Here is a 23,475-nt window from a genome sequence, read left to right as displayed (position 1 = left end):
CATAGCAAAGAGGAGTATTAAAGTCCACAGAAGATTTAATCATTTTCTACTGCCTCATTTATAAAGTAATCAGCACCCTGTGATAGGGTCGTGTTTAAAAGGACACAGTGCTATACTATATTTATAGATTCAGTACAGCTAGGAGGCAATCTATAGCCAACAATACTCTTTATTCTGATGTTCTCACAGAATCTCTGAACATAATTGTCTGGGACTTTTTCCCCTTTTTTCTCTTGGCTAGTCATTTCCCTTTATTTGTATTTTCCAAATTTATGTGGCTCTTCTTTTTCAGGTTCTTCAGTTCTCTGCAACGAGCGACGGGCAGGCTCCGGGAGCAGAAAAGAGAAGAAAACGTTTGGGTCAGATAAGTGTCCTGTCTAATTTTTATATCATTTATTAATCAGGCATGCAAAGAGGGAAGGGTTGTGCTGATGAGGGGTTCGTTATGTGCCACCACAATTTGTGTACTGTCACCGTTTTGTGCCCCTTCTTCCACTCGGTTCTATCTTCGCCTCCAGGTGGCTCTCGTGTATAGTGGGCCTCTCATGAGTTTATGTGCACTTGGGAAATAGAGTAGGCCTCCGTGGTCTACTCAGGTAGGCTTTTGCCCCTCCACACCTTTACTCCTGCACTCCCCACCCTCCTCAATAGTGGGTGTATTTGACCGCGTAAGCGATCACGTACCTGACCGAGCCATGTCCCGCCTGAGACACAGCTGGCCCCTTCGCGTCTCCCTGGGTCTTTCTGCCTTACTGCGTGGGGGTCTCGTTTCTCCCGTTGAGGCTTTTCGCTGTACCTTCAGCGACGCCTCTCCGTTGCGTCCCTTCTTGACTTCCTCGTCCGGTCTCTTTCTTTTCCCTTTCGTCCTGGCGTCCTCCGTGTTCTCCTCGTCCGTCTTTTCTTTCATTTCCCTGATGTCAGCCCGCTCGCGGACTCATACCGCTGTTGTTCCTTTAGCAGTCCTCCTGGGGGACTTTAGAGCCGGGCCGGGCCTCCTCCGCCCGTTCCCCTCGTGTACTCCAGGCCGTTTACCTGTCACCCCCCCCCCTCCGATTATTAAACTACACCGGCACTTGCATGTTATAGTACAGAGCTGCCACAATTCCCCAGCACTACATTATTGACTTCAAGAGTATTTGTTGGGATGTGAAAGTCCCCTGCATTGTGACCGACATGCACCCCTGCCCTTTGTGCCCGAGTTGCATGGATATTTGGAACCCTGGCAATTATTTTTGGTAATGGTCCATCCATGTGTGCGACTAAGGCCTGTCTCATGGAAATTAGTTCTTGTCAGACCGAAAGAGGCGCACCACTGAACTACCCTTAGAGTAGTAGAGGGCTACTGGAAGTTAAGTGACATGAGCACGGTGGTGGAAGCATACCCATTCTGTGTTAAATAGTCATCAGTAGTGTGAACATGCCTCTTTACCTGTGTCACTGGTGTGATGCCTACTGACCTCTCATATAAAGTCCTGTGGCTGTGTACTTAACTCTTCTCTGGGCTGTATGCAGTGTAGCACCAGACAGAGTGTGAAACTTGTGTGTTGAGATATTGGCATGCAAGTGTATGTCACATAACACAGAGGTATGTGGATTCAGTTTTGTAAAAACAGGTCCTGGAAAAGCTAGGAGAGGTGAGCACTGCATCCCCTGACAGGAAATGTGTTTTGCTAACACTCTTGGGGTGGGGTGGAAGCACACTCTGAAGGAAGGCAAGAAGAGCATCCTCTGTGCACATTAAAGGTCTCTTTAATTCCAGGAGGAATTACGGAAGGAGGCCGGAGCGTCATTGAGGAAAGACTGAGAGAAGTAGCCCACAGGACTCTACCCCTTGTCAGCCCTATTTCCATTGTTTTTTTGAATGGGTAGCTTGTAGGAACATTTACACGCAATATGGAATATGGATATGAGAGAAGTAGCGGACCCTCCCCATAAGGAGACCGGAGCACACAGAGAAGCACCAGGTACATCTACATTTGTCGCGTGTCATCAGGGCCTATATATATGCAATACTACTACATGTCCTTGTCAGATAGGCAAATTCTGCCTCAGCAGTGCAACATTTTGGGCACTCAGAGGATCGTGTAGGGTTTATTTGTGCCAATGCAACAGGAGTGACATGTTCTCTTCATAGGAACTTATAGTGTATGAGCTTGTGGCGAAGATGAAAGGCGATGTGGTGTGTCTGTGCACAGCAAGCAAACCAAATCTTATCAGTTAAAGGATGTTCTAAATCTGCTTCCCATGCATCTATGAGTTTGGAGTTGCGTGGCTGTAAGAAGTCTAAGCAAGAGTGATATAATTTGGAGACTAATCTGCTTCCCTCGCTATCAGTAATCACAAGTGTTAGCGGTGTGAATTCATCTGAGGCTAGTGGATAAGAAGGGACGTGGGCGCACTATGAAGCCGTCGGAGCACGAAGTGGTCCATGTGGGTGGCTATTTGAAACTTTTTGTCTTCTGTACAGGAAAACATATGTCCTTCTGGGAAGAGAACACCAAATGTGTGTAGAGCATATTTTGTTATCATGCATTGGAGCAACTTCTCTCCGGTAATGGGAAGCCTTAGATTGTTCGCCCGTGGTATTAAAGGGGACCATAGAGTTCTCCTGCACAGGATCCGAGCCCCCTTTCTGCATGCCCAACTGGTTGTGGATAGGGTTTGTATATGTGTTGGATCTCATGGTAGACCTGGAGGCAGCAGGGCCTGCAATGGTGTTGGGACGCTATGTCTTTTTGGGGTTTGGAGTAGGGAAGACGTATATCTGTGTCGTACCAATGACGAGCAAACTGGCAGTGCATGACCAGATGATACAAATGTAGGCAGGGAACACCAAACCATCTGCGCTCATATGGGTGTATTAAGGTATCCCATCTGAGTCAGGGCTGTCTATCTGCCCATATAAGCCGTAGCAATATGCTCCTCAGTGTTGAAAAAAAGAGTTGGTGAGTGGGATGGAAACGTTCAGGAAATGATACAAAAAGTGGGGCAGTACCACCATTTTTATAATTCTGCCATAGATAGCGGAAGGCGAATCCATTGTTCTATTGGACAGTCAATCTGTCCACCGCCCGACCATAATCCGCCAGACCATAATTTAGGCGTACAACTTGCTCTCTGTCTCGGTGTATGTAAATACCCAGGTATCGGGTGGGGCCATCGCACCATGCCAGAAGGGACTCGCAATGCACTGGAGTTGATGCATCTGTAAGTGGAAATAACTCGGACTCAGCCCAGTTAACGCGCAGGCCGGAAAAACACATTATCTAACAATCTTGCAGATGATTGTGCCAAGTTTTTGGCAGGGTGCCATACAAATAATAATATGTCATCAGCGTAAAGTGAAATTAGAAGTGGGCCTGGCTTAAACTGCAATCCCCGGTGTAAGTGCCTCTCCTGCAGGTGTCGTATGAGTGGGTCTATCGCTACATTGAAAAGCATCGGTCACAGAGGGCACCCTTGACAAGTTCCCCTGATGACTGCAAAGGAAGCGGTTATACGCCATTCGCTCTTATCCAGGCCATTGGTTGGTCAGTGTTTGGGATGTAGACATTGACTAGTAATATGCGCTGTCTCGCTAGAGAACCTTCCACCAATATGTATCTGCCCCCTTTGTCAGCATAGTTGGCAGAGGGGTGAAAAGCTAAGTTTTTATGATTCAACGTGCAGGCTACCTATGAATAAGTGCTGTAGCTAGAAAAATAGCAGTGTGGACTGCATGCAGTTGCAAATTATGTTCACGGAATTGGACGGCAGATGTGTCTCCTGTAAGAAGGCTATCTGTACGCCCTGTCTGTTTGAATATTGTAGGACTTACTAACCCTTGCCTGGATTGTTGAAGCCCCGAATATTCCAGTATAGTAAGGTGATGTCCACAGTAGGTTTCCCATTAATGTGTTTGTCCGTCATCTATGGTTATAGGCGAATGGGGGTTGCGTTATGTATGGTACATGAATGCTGTAGTGGACAAAATTATTAAGACAAAAACAAACATGCTAACAGATACAATCTTACCTCCCCCCGCCCACACGTGGCTAGAACATGCCAAGTGAATCCCAAGAGAGTAACAAAAACATCCCCTAGAGCTTGGCGTGGTATAAACCTCGGTGGAGTAGCAACGCTGCAGCAGATGGCCCTATTTGCAGGATTGCCCAACATTGTTTAAGAATGTAGAAGAGTCATATTTGAACATTATGGGGGTTATTACAATTTTGGAGGAGGTGTTAATCCGTCCCAAAAGTGACGGTAAAGTGACGGATATACCACCAGCCGTATTACGAGTCCATTATATCCTATGGAACTCGTAATACAGCTGGTGGTATATCCGTCACTTTACAGTCACTTTTGGGACGGATTTACACCTCCTCCAAAGTTGTAATAACCCCCAATGTTTGAAGCGTCTTTGAAATAGTAATGGTAAAGGTAGGTGGTAGTGTTCAACAGATCAGTCTAGGAAATTTGTGTAGATCATAGGTGTTTGTATGCAATAGGGAAGCAACTCAATTCGGGTGAATAGGTCCATGCTGGCAGCAATCTGCAAGTCCAGTGGGCAGTGGTCCAGTGCTCTGTGTCCAGGAGATGTAGATCTTTGGGGCGTTGCTTGTAAAACACCAGGGTAGCCGTTGGAGTGTCAAAGAAGCAGGCCTTGCCATCGACATCCACTCGAAGGTGAGCTGGGTACAGCATGCCGTAGCGGAGGCCTAACTTGAGCAGTGCAGCTTTAGTTTATATTAATTTGGGCTGGGCTTCGTGGACTACCATAGTGAAGTCAGAGAAAAGGGAAACTACAGACCATTTCACGTGCCAACTGTAGCTCTGAGTTGCAGTCACTGAAATTGAGAAGACGGCTGACGATCAGTCGCAGTGAAGTAGCCGGTGCAGGGCGCGGACCGAGAGATCTATTGAACTTGTTCTACTCTAAAGGTGGATGTAAAGTTTGGACGTCCCAACATTTCAGAGAGTAGTCTTTCAACAAACAGATCAAGGTGGCCTGTGTTTGTTGTTTCCGCTACTTTCAAGATAGAAATATTATTACAACGCCCCCCTGGCCTCCAGGTCTTCATTTTAGATGGCTACTGTCTTGAGTCGTGATTCCAAATTATCTAGTCTTTTCACTGTTGATGCAGTGGTATCCTGCAGCCTGGATATGCATTCCTCTGGGCCTTTCCAGCCGAGTGTTCTGCCTGTCAACGCGCTCCCACATTCCGTCCAAATGAGTATATCAAATCGTGCATCAATTGCTCGAAAGTCCACCTACATTCAGCTATGATCGAATCCATACCTGTCAACTGTCCGGTCCGAGGCTCCCCCGTGGCGCCACTCTCCATAACTGGTGCTGCCCACGAGCCATTGGCTACTTTAAGCTTCTCGAAGGGTAACTTGCATTGTTTAGGGTCACCCCGCACAGAGGCAGGCACAGAACAGCTATCCCTGCGCGAACCCAACAACAGTGTAGGCTCGTTGGGCCCAAAGGTATTGCCTGTCTTCTTTAGCGTATAGTCCCCAGATGGACAGCAAGTTTGCAGGTGTGGCTTGTTCTGGTTGCTGCCCACTCTAGGGGGGACTCTGGGTCAGTTCAGTGCCAACTCTTTGCGCTGTGCTACCAGGTGTTGCCCCCACTGCAAAGGAGAGGGGCGATGCAGTAGTACACTGAGCTGGTGCAGAGGTGCCTGGTGTAGGAAAGCAGCCTTCTCGGCATGGTTAGCCCCCACTTTTTGCCTGGCATCTGATGTAAATTCAACAAAGTGCACTGGGTTCCTGATAACCAGATCTCCAATGCCAGATCTCTTTCCCAAAAACTGCAAAGTTGTTTCCCCAATTGGCTAAACCTTTTGCACCCTCTACAAGTCCCTAGTAAATGGTACCCATGGTACCTAGGGCACTAAAGAGGGTCCCTAAGGACTGCAGCTCAAATTGTGCCACCGTAAGGACTCCTCACCAAGCACATGACAGACTGCCATTGCAGGCTGTGTGTCTTGGTGTGGACAAAAGTGAAAACACATGATACAGCCTGTCTGCCTTGTCCCCTAACACTGCATGTCATATATTTAAGTCACCCCTCTAGCAGGACTTACAGCCCAAAGGCAGGGTGCATTATATTACATGTGAGGGAATATCTGCATGGACAGATATTCCCCTGCTATGTCTTTGTCGATTTTCAGACATAGTAAGTGAGCAGGGAAGCCATTGCCAATACATGTGCTGGTTACGAGTTCCCCAGCTACATGATGGCTTCACTGAACATAGGGATGTTTGGTATCAAACATCTAGTATTGGTGAACCCACACTGATGCCAGTGTTTGGTTCAACAATTCAAGCACCCAGAGGGCACCTTAGAAGTGCCCCCTGAAAACCTACCAGCTTCTGGTGTGTCGACTGACTGGTCCTGAGCAGTTCAGCCACCTTAGCCACGTTTCTGACCCCCTAAGGTGAGAGCCAGCGCTCTTGGGGTTCAGAGACAAAAGCCTGCACTGGGTGGTTGCCACCTCCTCCAGACAGGATGGACATTCACCCCTCCTAGACTCCCTGAAGTAGCCTGCAGCCTCTGCACGCAGACCCCCTCTCCCGCGGCTTCTGTGGTGAGAGAAACCTGACACCTCAAGCAACCACTGCACCCGTCGCTGCTGAACTAGTTGAAGTGGACCTCTGGTATCAACGAAGTCCCCCAGCACTCCTGAGCTCGAGTCCACTGTGGTTTCACCCCTCCTGGACTCGACGATGACACCTGTAGCCTCAGACCCCACAGCCACGAGAGCTCCTGGACAAAGAAACCAGGCACCAAAGGACACCCCTACATCCGTCGCCACAGGGCCCTAGTGAAGAGGACCAATGTGCATCTACGTCCCCGAGAACCCCACGTTTGTGTCTTACTGGTTAGTTGTCCCCAACAGGCCCCCACCCAGAGCCTGCTGCCTAAATCCACAGAGACCAATCCTCATTGAAATACATTGGGCACCTGACGCCGTACTACACCTCTGCACCCGGCTGCCCGGAGTGACCTATTGGTGTGGTCCTAACCCTTGCCCAGTATTTACCTTGAGTCTACAAGATTGGTCCCGTCAGTCATTGTAAAGTGCTTGTTTGCTGAATGTGTTTGCTTCCTATAGGTTAACATTGAAGAACTCTCCATTTCTGCAAGTGAAAAGAATTTGCGCTTAAAAACGTACTTACCTTATAACAAAGTTCTTGGGTTTAAAATATATATAAAAAGAAATGTTATTTTTCTAAATTGATCTCTGATTTATTCTTTGAGTGTGTCTCTCATTTAATGACTCTGTGAGTACAACAAATGCTTATCACTACCCAGTGATAAGCCTAGTTGCTCGTCCACACTACCACAAAATAGAGTGTTAATACTATCTACTTTTGCTTCTGCATATCAATTGGAGATTCACTGGACTCTCTGCATGGTGTACTTCTTTTTAGTGCACCGTATAGAGAGCCAGCTTCCTACATTGGTGGCAGCGGTAGGATCTGCGACTTTGCGTTTGCTGATACCACTTGGTCAATAAATGACTACACAAATAAATCCAAAAATTGCCTTTAGGTAAATTGCATTTTTGTATCGCTTATTTTTTCCAAATTCTTAAAAGTAACCGTTAGGGCTCTGGTTAGGTCCCTGTAATTTTAATAGTTACAAAAATATATATATACTTTAGTTAGGATTATAAAATCTGTTAGGAATTGTTTTCTAGCTCCAAAAAAGGTTCCAACTTTAGTACAATAATGAGTACCCCAGAGGGTGTGGATAAGGAGTTCGACCTTACCCCTTAACACCAACGTTCTCATAAGCAGTTAAGGACCCTCTGCAAAGGGTACCGGATCAAAACTGGCTCAAACCCTACCACTGAAAAGCTCTGAAAGCTAGTGGCAGAGTATGAGCAGTCCCATCCTACTGACGAGGTCACCAACACTGAGGATCAGGGCAGATTGAGTGAGGAGGAGGAGCATGGCCCCCCAACCACTTGACAGAGAGGTTCCTGCACCTCTCAGACACCCCAAGGTGTCTAGAGCTGGCTCAAGTCCTTCAAAGTCTCTGAAGAAGAGATTCTTTTAGAAAGATTGGCTCAAAGAATTGCCATGGAGGACAGGATACAGGCAATAGACAGGGAAAGAGCTGAAATAGGTTTAGCACCCATGAATGGTTGCAGCAACTGTTTAACTATGGGCAGAGTAGGGTACTCTGATCCTAAAATCCCCAAAGGGACTGTCCCCATATATGAGGGTGATGATGATATCACCAAGTGGTTCACTGCCTTTGAGAGGACCTGTGTTTCCAGACAGTTTAGGAAACAGCACTTGGTCTCTCTCCTTTGGGAAATATTCTCAGGAAAGTGCAGGGATAGACCCCTGACACTGAACAAGGCAGATGGTAGGTCCTATGACCTCATGAAGGACACCCTTATTGAGGGCTTTGGGCTTACTCTTGAAGAGTACAGAATCAGATTCAGGGAAACTCGAAAAACCCAGAGTCAGTCCTGGGTAGATTTTGTGGACTTTTCAGTGAAGACACTAGGTGGCTGATTAACAGTTAACAATGTGTATGATTATGGGGAGCTTTACATTTTATTGATGAAAGAGCATCTGTTGAGTAATTGTATTCAAGAGACGTTACATCAGTACCTGGTAGACCTAGGTCCACTTTCTCCTCATGAGTTGTGGAAGAAGGCAGACCACTGGGTCAAGACAAGGTTGAGTAAAACATCCACTGGTGGGGGAGACCACAAAAACGAGGCCAGAAAGCCCCTCTAAAGGGAAAGAGGGTAACCGGAACAACGATAAAAGCAAAGAGTCTTCTAAAACCCTGCAAAAACCTAAACAGGAGGGTGGGCTCAAGACTCTTCAGAATTCCAGGGTGGGTACAAAAGGAAAAAAAGGGTTTCCAAAAAGGCTTGGTGCCATGGCTGCAATGCTCTTGGACACCAAACTGGAGACCCTACCTGTCCCCACAAAAAGAATGCCTCTAGTGCATCCGTAATACATGCAGTGGTAAGTCTCCAGATGGGATTCCAGGTAAGCCCTGACCATGTCAGTGAGCCTACTGAGGCAACTTTAGTCTCAGACGATAGGGTAGATGTAGCTGCCCTGGCTGTCTGGCCTGGTAACTTGGAGAGATACAGACAACAGCCCCAAGTTAATGGGATTAGGGTTGGAGCAGTGAGAGACACTGGTGCTAGTGTCACCATGGTGGCTGAGCAACTGGTGTCCTCAGATCAGTACTTGACTTGTGAGACAGATACAGTCTTCCATGCTTTTAATCAAGCTAAGGTGCATCCCATGGTGATGGTATCTTTAGAATAGGGTGGGGTTACTGGCCAGAAGAAGGTGGTGGTATCTCCTGCATTCCCTGTACAATGTCTGCTGGGCAATGATCTGGTGTAAATGAATGTCCCATGCAGCTATGTTGGGTGTGCATCAAACCCAGAGCACAAAGCAAAGCCCAGGGTGAAAAAGTAGAGTTGGAGTCTGGACTAATGGCCCAACCTACCAAGAGAAAGGGCAGGAAGTTTGGGAAACAAGCTTCAAAACAGATGCCAGATCAGGTCCCCTCTCCTCAGGGAGATGACCTGTAAGCCCCAGAGGGAACTGAGGCCCAGTGACTTGGGCCTTACATGGCAGAGCTCCTGGGCCCAGGGGGCCCTCTAGGGAGCATCTGTGCCAGGGGCAGAGGAGGAGCTATCCCACTTTTGAAGGCCTGAGACAACAAGCTGCTGATCAGGAGAAGAAAGATATCAGTGGCTATCACAGGACCTATTGGGAGGAGGGACTAATTTTCACTGAGGCCAGAGACCCCAAACCTGGTGCCACTAGGAGTGGTAGTGCCTCAGGAGTTTAGAGAGTTTCTCCTCACTTTGGCCCATGGAATCCCCCTAGCTGGGCATCTTGGCCAGGCTAAAACATGGAGTAGGTTGGTGAACCACTTCTACTTGCCAGGTATGTCCCAGAAGGTGAAGGGATTTTGTAACTCCTGTGCCACCTGTCACACCAGTGGCTAGAGTGGTGGCCACCCAAAGGCCCCCTTAATTTCACTTCCATTGGTTGGAATTCCCTTTGAAAGGGTAGGGATTGACATTGTCGCTCTACTCGCCCGCCAATTGCATCAGGAAACAGATTCATACTGGTTGTAGTGGATCATGCAACCAGGTATCCTGAAGCAATTCACCCGTGGACTACTACTACCCCTGTAGTAGCTGGGGCCCTCATTGGTATCTTTACCCGAGTGGGCTTTCCAAAGGAGGTGGTGTCAGTCAGAGGTACAAACTTCCTGTCTGGCTCCCTGAAAGACATGGGCTCAATGTGGTGTGACCTATAAGTTCACTACCCCATATCAGCAAGAAACCAGTGGCCTTGTTGAGAGATTCAACAAGACACTGAAATGTATGATTGGTGGACTCCCTGAAAAACTTAGGAGTGTTTTACTTCCATGCCTGCTTTTCACTTACAGGGAAGTGCCACAGAAGGAAGTAGGTTTTTCCTCCTTTGAACTTCTGTTTGGGCATTCTCTAAGGGGATCACTTTGTCTTGTGAAGAAGGGATGAGAGAGACCTCTCAGAGAACCCAAACAGCATATTGTGGACTATGTACTTGGCCTTCACTCCAAAATGGCTGAGTACATGGAAAACACATCTAAAAACCTTGAGGCCAACCAAGAGCTCCAGAAACTCTGGTATGACCAAAAGGCTGCACTGGTGGAGTTCCAACCAGGGAAGAAGGTGTGGGTTTTTGAGCCTGTGGCTCCTAGGGCCCTCCAAGACAAATGAGTGGACCCTACCCTATCCTAGAGAGAAAAGGGGAAGTCACCTACCTGGTGGACTTTGGCTCTTGCAGGCACCCCAAAATAGTTATCTATGTCAGTTGATTTATACCTTATCACGACAGAGCTGAGATGACCATGCTCATGTTCACTGATGAGGGACAGGAAGCTGAGAGTGAACATCTCCCTTATCTCCTCTCCAGCAACCCAAAAGATAGCTCAGTGGAAGGAGTGGTCTTTTCAGACACCCTTACTGACGAACAACAGACTGACTGCAAGCAAGTCTTGCAGCAAAATGCTGAGCTCTTGTCTTTAACCCCTAGTCAGCTGGTCAGACTACCTGGTGTACACATGATGTGGGCACTGGGCACAGCTTACCTGTCAAAAATAAAATTTAAAGACAGTCTAATTGTGTCAAAGACAGCATCAAAGCTGCAGACAGCAGAATGCTGGAATTGGGAGTCATTGAGCACTTTGAAAGCCCCTGGGCCAGCCCAGCTTTCTTAGTCCCCAAGCCTCATTCCCACGGTGGAAGGAAAGAAATGAGGTTTTGAGTGGGCTATAGGGACCTCAATGATGAGACCAAAAGAGATGCACACACAATTCCTAGGGCTGATGAACTGATTGACAGGTCAGAGGCAGCCAAATATCTCAGTACTTTTGATCTCACATCAGGGTATTGGCAGGTAGGTCTGACTCCTGGACCAAAGGAGAAATCTGTATTCTCCACTCCTGATGGGCATTATCAGTTTACTGTTATACCCTTTGGATTGAAGAATGCCCCTGCCACCTTCCAAAGGTTGGGGAATAAAGTCCTTGCTGGGTTAGAAGACTTTAGTGCAGCATATCTTGATGATATTGCTGTATTGAGAAATACCCGGCAGAATCATCTGATCTGACCTGGTCATTGAACTGCTCTACCTCCCGTAGCTCCACCTGCTGAGTAGAGCCCTCGTTCCTCTGAACTCCTGACCCGTGTCAGGAGTTTGAGGCCATCCTCCACCTGCAGGCTTCTGTCTGCGCCTCATCCCTGGTGTCTAGTCAGAGAGCTCTGCTTTCCTACTAGGCTGCCTCTCTCCTCCTTTTCTCTGCTTCGCTCTCTGTGTGCTCTCTCTTCTGTGTCTGCCCCCTTGTGCCCCTTTTTGCCATTCGCTCTCCTCTGTGCTCTTTTTGACTTTGCTTTACTCCTGCGCTTTTCTCTCCACTCTCGCTCTCTCTCCCCCTTCTTTCTCTCCCCTGCCGCTGCTGCCCCTGCTGCCCCGCCCCCTCCTCTCTCTTGAGCTGCACTCCTGCTGCCCTGCTTCCTTTTTACCCGCCGTTTTGCCCCGCCTCCCAGCTGTCATATCTCACCCCCCCTTTTTAATGGGAGCCGCAGAGGCAAGCCCGCCTGCGCCCGTCCGCGCCTGGAGTGAGCCCAGCATCGAACCCCTGGCTCTCGCCCCCCCACTGCCACTACACCCGTCTTCATTAGACGCCACCACCCTCCACGCCCTCAACACCGGCCGCTCATTCGCCTGCCATCAAGCCACCCTACAGCTCACCTGCAGACCCTTCTCCTACTGGAACTGCACCTTCACCAGCCTTCACGCCAATGACCCACCTGCCAAGGCAGGCCGCAACCATCTCAGATGCTTCCTACTCAACACCCGCTCCGTCCACAAACCTGCCGTCAAACTTTGGAATCTACTCGACTCAGCTTCCCCAGACGTCGCCTTCCTGACCGAGACCTGGATGAACCCCTCCTCAGTGCCAGACATCATCATAGCCATCCCGGACGGCTACAAGATCACCCACAGGGACCGCTCCAACAAACCAGGAGGAGGTATCGCCATCATCCACAAGAACACCCTCAGGATCACGACCAGCACCGAAGACACCCTCAGCACCGCTGAACACCTGCACTTCCACATCCACACCGACCCAAACACCACCTTCCGAGGGACCCTCGTTTACAGACCCCCCCGGCCCTGACAGCAGTTCAGCGACCCCATCACTGATGTCATCAGCACGCACACTCTTGCATCCACAGACTACATACTCCTTGGGGACTTGAACTTCCAACTCGAGAACACCAACGATAACAACTCTACCACCCTGCTCGACAACCTTTCCAACCTCGGCCTGAAATAGCTCGTCATGACACCCACCCACTCTGCAGGACACACACTCGACCCCATTTTCTCCACCAGCAAACACGTCTCCTTCAGCTACACCACCAAACTCTACTGGACCGACCACCGCTGCATCCACTTCTCCTTCGAGAAACCCAAAACACACCATCACCCGCAACGGATTCCCCACTGCCGATGGAACAAGGTCACCGAAGACCAACTGATCACTACCCCCTCCCGGACCCACCAACCGACACCACCGACATTGACACAGCAGCCTGCAACCTCAGGCAATGGATTGACGACTGTGCCAACGCTCTCACCCAGGTCAAAAATCCTTCCAACAGACGCACCGTCAGAAAGGCCTTCTGGTTCACCGCCGACCTCCAAGAATCTAAGCAAACATGCCGAAGATTCGAAAAGTGGCACCAAGATCAGACACTGGACAACCACACAGCCTTCAAAAACGCCATCCGCAGACATGACCAACTCATCCGAACCGCCAAGAGAACCGCCTCCAAGGAATGCATCAAGAACCACGCACACAGCCACAAGGAGCGCTTCAACATCGTGAAGGAGCTCTCCAAACCCAGCTCCAATGTCAACGACATTCCGCCATCACAAGATCACTGCGATTCCCTAGCCACCTTCTTCCACTGCAAGATCTCAGACATCCATGACAGCTTCAGCACTCAGACCCCCTGTCAACCACCTACACCACAGACTCACCACCCACCAGCCTCCTGCTCTCCTCGACCCACTTCAACGACAACACCACCATTGAAATCATGAACACCATGCTCACCATCAGACCCCTGCCCTCAACACATCTTCAACAAAGCAGGATCCGTCATCGCATCCCAACCCCGGAAGATCATCAACAGTTCCTTTGAGTACGCCACCTTCCCGGAGAGCTGGAAACACGCTGAGATCAAAACCCTCCTCAAGAAACCTAAGGCAGACCCAAAGGACTTCAAGAACTTCCGGCCTATCTCCCTGCTCCCCTTCCCGGCGAAAGTCATAGAGAAACTTGTCAACAACTGACCCGTTTCCTCGAGGAGAACAGCACTCTGGACCCATCCCAATCCAGATTCCGCAGCAACCACAGCACCGAAACTACCTTCATCGCCGCCACCGACAACATCAGAAGCATAATGGACAGTGGCGAAACCGTGGCCCTCATTCTCCTGGACCTCTCAGCCACGTTCGTCACTGTCTGCCACCACACCCTACGCACACGCCTCAGTGATGCAGGAATCCACGGCAGAGCCCTGGACTGGATCACCTCCTTTCTCACCGGCAGAACTCAGAGAGTCTGCCTCCCTCCATTCCGCACTGAAGCCACCAAAATCATCTGCTGCGTACCCCAGGGTTCATCCCTCAGCCCGACCCTCTTCAACGTCTACATGGCTCCGCTCGCTAACATTGCCCGATCTCACAACCTCAACGTAATCTCATACACCGATGACACCCAGCTGATTCTCTCCCGCACCAAGGACACCGCCAAGACCAACCTCCACGAAGGAACGAAGGCCATCGCTGAGTGGATGAAGAACAGCTGCCTCAAACTGAGGCCCTCATCTTCGGCTCCACCCACTCTGCATGGGACAACTCCTGGCGGCATGCCACACTGGTAACCGCACCGACAACCTCCGACAACGCACGCAACTTGGGATTCATCCTGGACTCTTCACTATCTATGACCCAGCAAGTTAACGCCATCTCCTCCTGCTTCAACACCCTCCGCATGCCTTGGAAGATCTACAAATGGATCCCCACTGAAACCAGAAGAACAGTCACCCAAGCCCTTGTAAGCAGCAAACTGGACTACGTCAATGCCCTCTAAGCAGGAAGCATAGCCAAACTCCAGAAAAGACTGCAACGCATCCAGAACGCTTCGGCACGCCTCATCCTGGACATCACCCGCTACTGCCACATCACAGCCCACCTGAGAGACCTGCATTGGCTCCCCGTCAACAAGAGAATCACCTTCATACTCCTCACCCACCCTCATAAGGCACTGCACAACACCAGACCAGAATACCTCAACAGACGGCTCTCCTTCTACACTGCGACCCCACAGCTTCGCTCCGCCGACCTTGCCCTCGCCACCGACCCACGCATCCGCAGAACAACCACCGGCGGCAGATCATTCTTGCACTCCGCCGCCAACACGTGGAACACTCTTCCAACCCACCTGCACCAGACCAGTGACCTGCTCACCTTCAGGAAACATCTCAAGACTTGGCTGTTCGAGCAGTGGCAGCCCCCCTCCCCTCCTCATCGCCTTGAGACCCTCAAGGGTGAGTAGTGCGCTTTACAAATTCCCTGATTGATTGATCTACCTTGGCAAGGTCCTAGAGGTTCTGAAAAGTGCAGGCCTCACTATCAAGGTAAGCAAGTGCCAGATAGGGCAGGGCCAGGTTGTATACTTGGGTGACCTTGTAGGTGGAGGCCAAGTTCAACCACTAAAACCCAAGATCCATCAATTCTGGTCTGGGTAGCTCCTACAACCCAGACCCAGGTCAGGGCATTCCTTCGCTTGACTGGGTACTACCGGAGGTTCATGAAAGGATATGGCAACATTGTGGCACCTCTCACAGAACTGACCTCCAGAAAGATGCCTAAGAAAGTAAACTGGACAGTGAGCTGTCAAAGGGCCTTTAACACCCCTTTAACACCCTGATAGAAGCAATGTGTTCAGCACCTGTTCTAAAAGTCCCAGATTACACCAAGCAGTTCATAGTGCAGACAGATGCCTCTGAACATGGGATAGGAGCAGTCCTGTCCCAAATCAATGATGATGGCCATGACCAACCTGTTGCTTTCATTAGTAGGCAGTTACTCCGCAGAGAGCAGCGTTGGAGTGCCATTGAGAGGGAAGTCTTTGCTGTGGGTTGGTCCCCAAAGAAGCTGAGGGCATACTTGCTTGGTTCTCATTTCCTTGTTCAAACTGACCACATGCCTCTCAAAAGGCTTAAGCAGATGAAAAGTGAAAACCCCAAAATGTTAAGGTGGTCTATATCGCTACAGGGAATGGACATTTTAGTGCAACATAGACCTGGGACTGACCACACCAATGCAGATGGCCTCTCCGGGTTCTTCCACTTAGAAGATGAAGACTCCCTTGGGAAAGATTAGTTTCATCCTCTTAGGTTGGGGGGGGGGATGTAGGAAAGCACTCCTTTTGGCATGGTTAACCCCCACTTTTTGCATGGTATTTGTTGTAATTTCAACTGAAAGAGCACTGTGTTCCTGTTAACCAGATCCCCAATGCCAGATCCCTTTCCCCCAAACTGCACAGTTGTTTCCCCAGTTGGCTAAACCTTTAGTACCCTCTATAAGTCTTTAGTAAATGGTACCCCTGGTACCTAGTATACTAAAGAGGATCCCTAAGGACTGCAGCACGAATTGTGCCACCCTAAGGGACCCAAGCACATGACAGGCTGCCATTGCAGGCTGTGTGTTTTGGTGCAGATAAAAGTGAAAACACAACATGGGACATAGCCTGTGTCCCATGTGCCCAAACACTGGATATGATATATATATCGCCAAGGGTCCTTCAAAGTGCAAGGCGGTGCTTGAATGCGTGCCCCTCGTTCATGCCTCGGCAGCCTCTGGGATGTAGGGGAAGGCTGCCTCCCTAGAGCCCAGGTATTGAAAGGTAAGTTGCAGCAGTTGGAGCCACCAACAGCAGACCCATCAGATCTGGTTCAAGGGTTGGGTCCGCCAGAGCTTCAGCACCAAGCGGCCATCTTAGTCGCTGGCGTGGCCACGCCTCCATCAATCCTTTTTAGTATATTATTGACCAAATATTAGTCGGAGTGAATAATAAACCACTTATTTATGATCTTTCCTCCCTCACAATATCTTTGAGAGGTTTTTGAAGTACATTTCCATCCAAATCATCTTCTATCAAGCAGTAATTACACAGTGCCCAGCAACATCCATATATATATATATATATATATATATATATATATATATATATATATAAAAATAAAAAATACATGTTTCATTGCACAATAATTTTAAGTATTGCAGCTAGACTTTTTTGTCACTAAGCTTTTTAGTGTGTGTTTTGTTGGTTTTAGGACTCTGGGCACTCTAACACATCTAATCAATGCTAAAGTGCATGTGCTCTCTTCCCTACAATTTTGTATAATTGGCTAACGCCTGTCTGGCTTATTTAATTTACAAGTAAGTCTGTTGTAAAGGGGTATGACATATACCCAGGACCTGTAAATTAAATGCTACTAGTGGGCCTACAGCGCAGATTGTGCTACCCACAGAAGTAGCCTTTCAAACATTTCTCAGGCGTGCCACTGCAGGGCTTGCATGCACAGTTTACTGCCACATTGACTTGGCAAGTCAAACTACTTGCCAAGGCCTAAACTTCCTTTTTACTACACCTAAGTCACCCCTAAGTTAGGATAGCCCTATGGGCAGGGTGCTGTGTATATAAAAGGTAGGACTTATGTCTTTATGTACTACATGCCCTAGTAGTGACAAACAGCCTATTTAGTTTCTCACTACTAAGAGTGTTGCTTATCTCATAGGATGGCATTGGAAATGCCCTGGCATATGTCTATGCGGTATCTTCTGATCTATAAGGAGTAGCGTGGCCATGTTTATAATGTTTGGAATGGTAGTGAGAAATCCTACTTACTGATGTAGGTAGATTGTACATTACTATTTTAGAAACACCACTTTTAGAAAGTAGGCATTTCTCTGTGCTTATATCTCTAGTGCTTTGCAGCCTGACTTCAATCCACATCTCGGGCAGAGTGACAGCTCCACTTGGTGCATACTTTCGAACAGCCATAACACAGGAGGGGCTGGGTGTGACAGAAGAGGCATCTGCATACTGATAGTCTTCCTGGGCTGGGGAGAGGGAGGGTCGTTCACACCTTACATGTGAATAGCCTGCATCCTGCCCTCACACAATGGACTGGTTAACCCCCTACTGATGCCTAGAGAAAGGACTGCGTTGAAAGGGTGTTGTGCTTCACTTGAAGGGGCTCTTTTGAAGACCTCCTGAAAAAAGGCACTTTTGAGTTTAAGTAGAGGGTCTCTGCCCCCTGAGTTTTAGAGCACTCTTGGAACTGGGACCAAACCTCTGCCAAGGGACTGCTGGACTGCACAAAAGACATATTTGGATTGTTTCTGTTTGTTGTCCTGCTGCCTGGTGTCTGCTGGGTGGTCAAAAGGACTCATTTAGATTGCTTTTCTGTATGTTGCCCTGCTGCCAGCCTGTCCCCTGACTCTGGACTGCCAAGGTACTGTGGGGCAGCTAGGAGGAACCGCCACTTGAACCTCTTGTTGTGTGCTGGCCTGCCCACCCCTTCTTTTTGTGCTCCCTTGAGTGTCTCTCCAGGAGCCCTGTTTCCTGCCCCTTGGCTTATGTCTTCCCAGCGTGTGAAGAACGCTTTCATCATAATCGCACCAGTGTAAGGTGAATGCTGCCGGAGGTCCAGATCTTTTCACCCAGCGCGTGATGAGCACTGCAAACAGCTTTCTGTGGATCGCAAGATGAGTGCCCCTGGTTCCAGTGTGAAGCGAGGGACTGTGGGCAAGCACACCCTATCGTATGCCCACAGGGCACACGCAGGAGCCCTACTTTGTCAGTTTACCACCATGTCCCAGGCCGAGAGAAGCAGAGCAGCCAGCTTGCGCCCGCAGATGCCGGAGGCTTCACTGAACCAGGCCGCCAGAAAGGAGAGAAGGCAGCAGTCCACGAGGCCCTGGAGGGCTCTAGAAGTGCTACTCCTGGAAGGTGATGCTTTGGGAAAGACAGCAGCTGTTGCGCACTGATGGGGGTGGCTGCCTGTGTCTTCCCCTCAGTGTGGGAAGAAGGAGCCGGATGGAGCTGCAACTCCCTGAGCCACGGCGCCGCATCTTCGCGGGCAGCGGCCTTCTTACAGGAGTCTTGTCTGGGGAAGCCCAGGGAGGGTCTCCTCCATCATTCTCTTGCCGGGGACTCACCCAGCTGGGAGGTATTCTCTGCAGTTGCGGCCCCTGTTAGAGGAACGGACCGCTTTCCTGTGTGAAGATTACCGTAATTATGGTGACAAGAGCACATATAATTGAAGGGGTGGGTTTTGTTCCCACCATAAACTCTGTGAAGGAAGTGCAGACATGCTATGAGTTTCGTTTAGAGTGCGCTGTTGGTGATGACCGCATAATCTTCAGTTTGCCCCTGTGTCTTTTGCCCTCGGTATTTCTATGGAGTTTGCAGGTCTGATGTAATGGGATATATCATACTGTGAATATTCTCACGCTCTGCCTATGGTGCACTGGGGCTGGGGTCATGTTCATGACGTGTACAATGTTTTTTATTTACACTCTTGGTGATGATGATTTGGCAACAACACGCTTAGCAAAGTAATACTGATTTATGTTGTGTGGTCTATGATTATTTTGCAAATACAGTTTATTTTTACATAACTTGTGAAGTGTCTTTGTGGTTTATTTATTGTGTCACTGATGTGTGTGTGTGTGTTGTGCAAACGCTTTACACATGTCCTCTGAGGATAAGCCTGACTCCTCTGTGTAGGAGGCTGACCTGGCTTGTAGTGGGTACCAAAGGTACTTACACCTTGTGCCAGGTCCAGTTATCCCTTTTTAGTAGAATAGAGGTGTTTCTAGCAGCTTAGGCTGATCGAAGGTAGCTATGGCAAAGCAGCTTAGGCTGAACTAGGAGACATGCAAAGCTCCTACTATGCCACTTATATCATATGCACAATATCATAAGAAAACACAATACCCAGAGTTACTAAAAATAAAGGTACTTTATTTTTATGACAATATGCCACAAGTATCTCAGTGAGTACCCTCAGTAAGAAGGTAAGTAATATACACAAGTTATATGTACACAAACCACAAATAGGTAAGTAAGAGTCAGAAAAGTAATGCAAACAGTGTAGAATTACAATAGGTTGCAATAGGCAAGCATAGGTCTAGGGGCAACACAAACCATATACTCCAAAAGTGGAATGCGAATCACAAATGGACCCCAGACCTATGGGAGCTTGTAGAGGGTCGCTGGGATTGTAAGAAAACAGTCATGGTGTCCAAGATACCCCACCCCAAGACCTTGAAAAGTAGGAGTAAAGTACACCTAGTACCCCAAGAGAGCACAATAGTCATGATAGGGGCATTCTGCAAGAACAACAAACACCAGCAGTGCACTGACAACGGATTTCCAGACCTGAGGACAGGCAAGGGGACCAAGTCCAATAGTCGTGACAGTGTCCAGGGGGGGCAGGAGCCCAGGAAACCCCGGATGAAGGTGCAAGGAAGCTGCCTCCGGATGGAAGAAGCTTGGATTTCTGCAAGAACAAAGAGGACTAGGAACTTCTCCTTTGGAAGGAAGATGTCCCACATCGCGATGAAGGTTGCAGAAGTGTTCCCATGCCGAAATACCACAAACAAGCCTTGCTAGCTGCAAGGGTTGCGGTAGAGGTTTTTGGGTGCTGCTGAGGACCAGGAAGGACCAGGATGTCGCCCCTTGGAGGAGGAGACAGAGGGGGTGCTCAGCAACACAGAGAGCCCTCACAGAAGCAGGCAGCACCCGCAGAAGTACTTGAACAGGCACTTGGAAGATTTGTGAACCGGAGTCCACGCAGAGTTACAAAAGAGGGTCCCACGACGTCGGAGGCCAACTCAGCGGGTTGAGCACTGCAGGACGGAGTGCTGGGGAACCAGGCTAGGCTGAGCATGAAGGAAATCCTGGAAGAGTGCACAGAAGCCGGAGCAGCTGCAAAACACGCAGTACACAGGTTTGCAGTCCAGCGTGGGGAGGCAAGGACTTACCTCCCCCAAACTTGGACTAGAGGGCCACTGGACTGTGGGAGTCACTTGGGTAGAGTTCCTGTGTTCCAGGGACCAAACTCGTCAGGATGAGAGGGGACACAGAAGACCAGTGATACAGTCTTTTGTTGCCTGCGTTAGCAGGGGGAAGATTCCGTCGACCCACGGGAGATTTCTTCTGTGCTTCTGGTGCAGGGTGAAGGCAGTCGACCCTCAGAGCATGCACCACCAGGAAACAGTCGAGCAAGCTGGCAGGATGAGGCGCTACAATGTTGCTGGTAGTCGTCTTGCTACTTTGATGCGGTTTTGCAGGAGTCCTGGAGCAGTCAGTGGTCGATCCTTGTTAGAAGTCGAAGAGGGCGATGCAGAGGAACTCTGGTGAGCTCTTGCATTCGTTATCTGAAGAATTCCAAAAAGCAGAGACCCTAAATAGCCAGAAAAGGAGGTTTGGCTACCAAGAAAGGAAGATTGGCTACCAAGAAAGGTAAGAGCCTATCAGGAGTCTCTGATGTCACCTGCTGGCACTGGCCACTCAGAGCAGTCCAGTGTGCCCCCAACACCTCTGATTCCAAGATGGCAGAGGTCTGGGACACACTGGAGGAGCTCTGGGCACCTCCCCTGGGAGGTACTGGTCAGGGGAGTGGTCACTCCCCTTTCCTTTGTCCAGTTTCACGCCAGAGCAGGGCTGGGGATCCCTGAACCGGTGTAGACTGACTTATGTAGAGATGGGCACCATCTGTGCCCATCAAAGCATTTCCAGCGGCTGGGGGAGGCTACTCCTCCCCAGCCCTTCACACCTATTTCCAAAGGGAGAGGGTGTAACACCCTCTCTCAGAGGAAATCCTTTGTTCTGCCTTCCTGGGCCAGGGCTGCCTGGACCGCAGGAGGGCAGAAACCTGTCTGAGGGGTTGGCAGCAGCAGCAGCTGCAGTGGAAACCCCGGAAAGGCAGTTTGGCAGTACCCGGGTTCTGTGCTAGAGACACGGGGGATCATAGAATTGTCCCCCCAATACCAGAATGGTATTGGGGTGACAATTTCATGATCTTAGACATGTTACATGGCCATGTTCGGAGTTACCATTGTGACGCTATACATAGGTAGTGACCTATGTATAGTGCACACGTGTAATCGTGTCCCCGCACTCACAAAGCTCGGGGAATTTGCCCTGAACGATGTGGGGGCACCTTGGCTGGTGCCCACACACTAAGTAACTTGGCACCCAACCTTCACCAGGTGAAGGTTAGACATATAGGTGACTTATAAGTTACTTATGTGCAGTGAAAAATGGCTGTGAAATAACGTGGACGTTATTTCACTCACGCTGCAGTGGCAGGCCTGTATAAGAATTGTCTGAGCTCCCTATGAGTAGAAAAAGAAATGCTGCAGCCCATAGGGATCTCCTGGAACCCCCAATACCCTGAGTACCTAAGTACCATATACAAGGGAATTATATGTGTGTACCAGTGTGCCAATGAGAATTGGTAAATTTAGTCACTAGCCTGCAGTGACACATTTAGAAAGCAGAGAGAGCATAAACACTGAGGTTCTGGTTAGCAGAGCCTCAGTGATACAGTTAGGCACCGCACAGGGAACACATACAGGCAACAAACTTATGAGCACTGGGGTCCTGGCTAGCAGGATCCCAGTGACACATAACAAACACACTGACAACATAGGGTTTCCACTATGAGCACTGGGCCCTGGCTAGCAGGATCCTAGTGAGACAGTGAAATCACCCTGAAATATACTCACAAACAGGCCAAAAGTGAGGGTAACAAGGCTACAAAAAATCTACCTTCCTACACTCTGTGCAAAGCTACCAGGGGGTGAGCACAGGTTATCTTTGGTGTGTAATTGACTTGCCCCGAGGGGTGGGTTCTGCCTGGCTGAGGTGCATACCCTAGCCAACTAGAAACTCAATTTCTAACACTATCTATCTATCTATATTATATATTACAGAGTGGTGGTAGCCACTCTGTAGTTATAGTTAGGGTGACCAGAGATAGGTATTTTTGGTATTTTTGCCTGTTAATAACTTTGCACCCATTTAACGTATATCCACAAAACGATGCAAACCGGCAGCCCTGTTTCATTTTTGGAGTCCTGAAAGTTTAGTGGCTATTCGCCAACGGGGTGCAAAAAAAAGGGAGCAGTCCCAAAATGGAGTTGAAATCCAATGCATTTTGCATTGACGTTTGAATTTCTCGTAGCGCAAAAAACGTCACAGACTCTTTCATTCCAAAATAATATTTTGGATTTATGTGTGCTTTAATAGGAGTTGGTGGATGTTATAAATAAAGATGTTATAGCCAGTTGTGGTAAAATGTACACCATCTGCATGATAATCGTAAGAATTGGAAAACAATGTTCAGGTGATATATGGAAGACATGATGTGATATCTTAGGAAGGCAGAAACAGTTTTCAGGGTTTTTCATACTTTGCTGCTTTCTCAACTAAGTACTTCCATTTAATCCTTTGGCAAATATCAGAATATATAAAATGGGTGTGAGGAAATAAATTCATTAGAGAGTTGAAAGTAGCTTTCATCTCTATTTCAATTTGTACAGTATTGGTCAACAGTAAGGTGACCAATATAATTTCCTCTGCAATTAATAATTAGGAAATGGGGATGCTCACAATTACTTAAAGATTAAATAAGAGGTAGGATGTTACTCCAACTTAAACCTCTTTCAGCCACCCATGTGATCTCACCATTTGCCATACTCAAATTATGTTCAATTCCTCTCTTCTTGGCATACTCTCTAGCCCAAAAGATACAGCTGTGTTTAATAATCCAC

General features: G+C 48.7%; 1 protein-coding gene across 1 annotated transcript in view; it reads left to right on the top strand.

Annotated features, from left to right (window-relative positions):
- Positions 1-292: 292 nt before the first annotated feature.
- The window catches only part of COQ10A (coenzyme Q10A), a 198,481-nt gene continuing 175,298 nt past the window's right edge, over positions 293-23,475 (top strand). Inside the window, exon 1 of the mRNA XM_069230554.1 lies at positions 293-359. The gene's annotated coding sequence lies outside the window, so the exon portion shown is untranslated. The remainder of the gene's footprint in view (positions 360-23,475) is intronic.

The sequence above is a fragment of the Pleurodeles waltl genome, chromosome 4_2 (genome assembly GCF_031143425.1).
Source record: "Pleurodeles waltl isolate 20211129_DDA chromosome 4_2, aPleWal1.hap1.20221129, whole genome shotgun sequence".
Classification (NCBI taxonomy): Eukaryota; Metazoa; Chordata; class Amphibia; order Caudata; family Salamandridae; genus Pleurodeles; species Pleurodeles waltl.
This window is presented reverse-complemented; position numbering and strand designations above follow the sequence as displayed.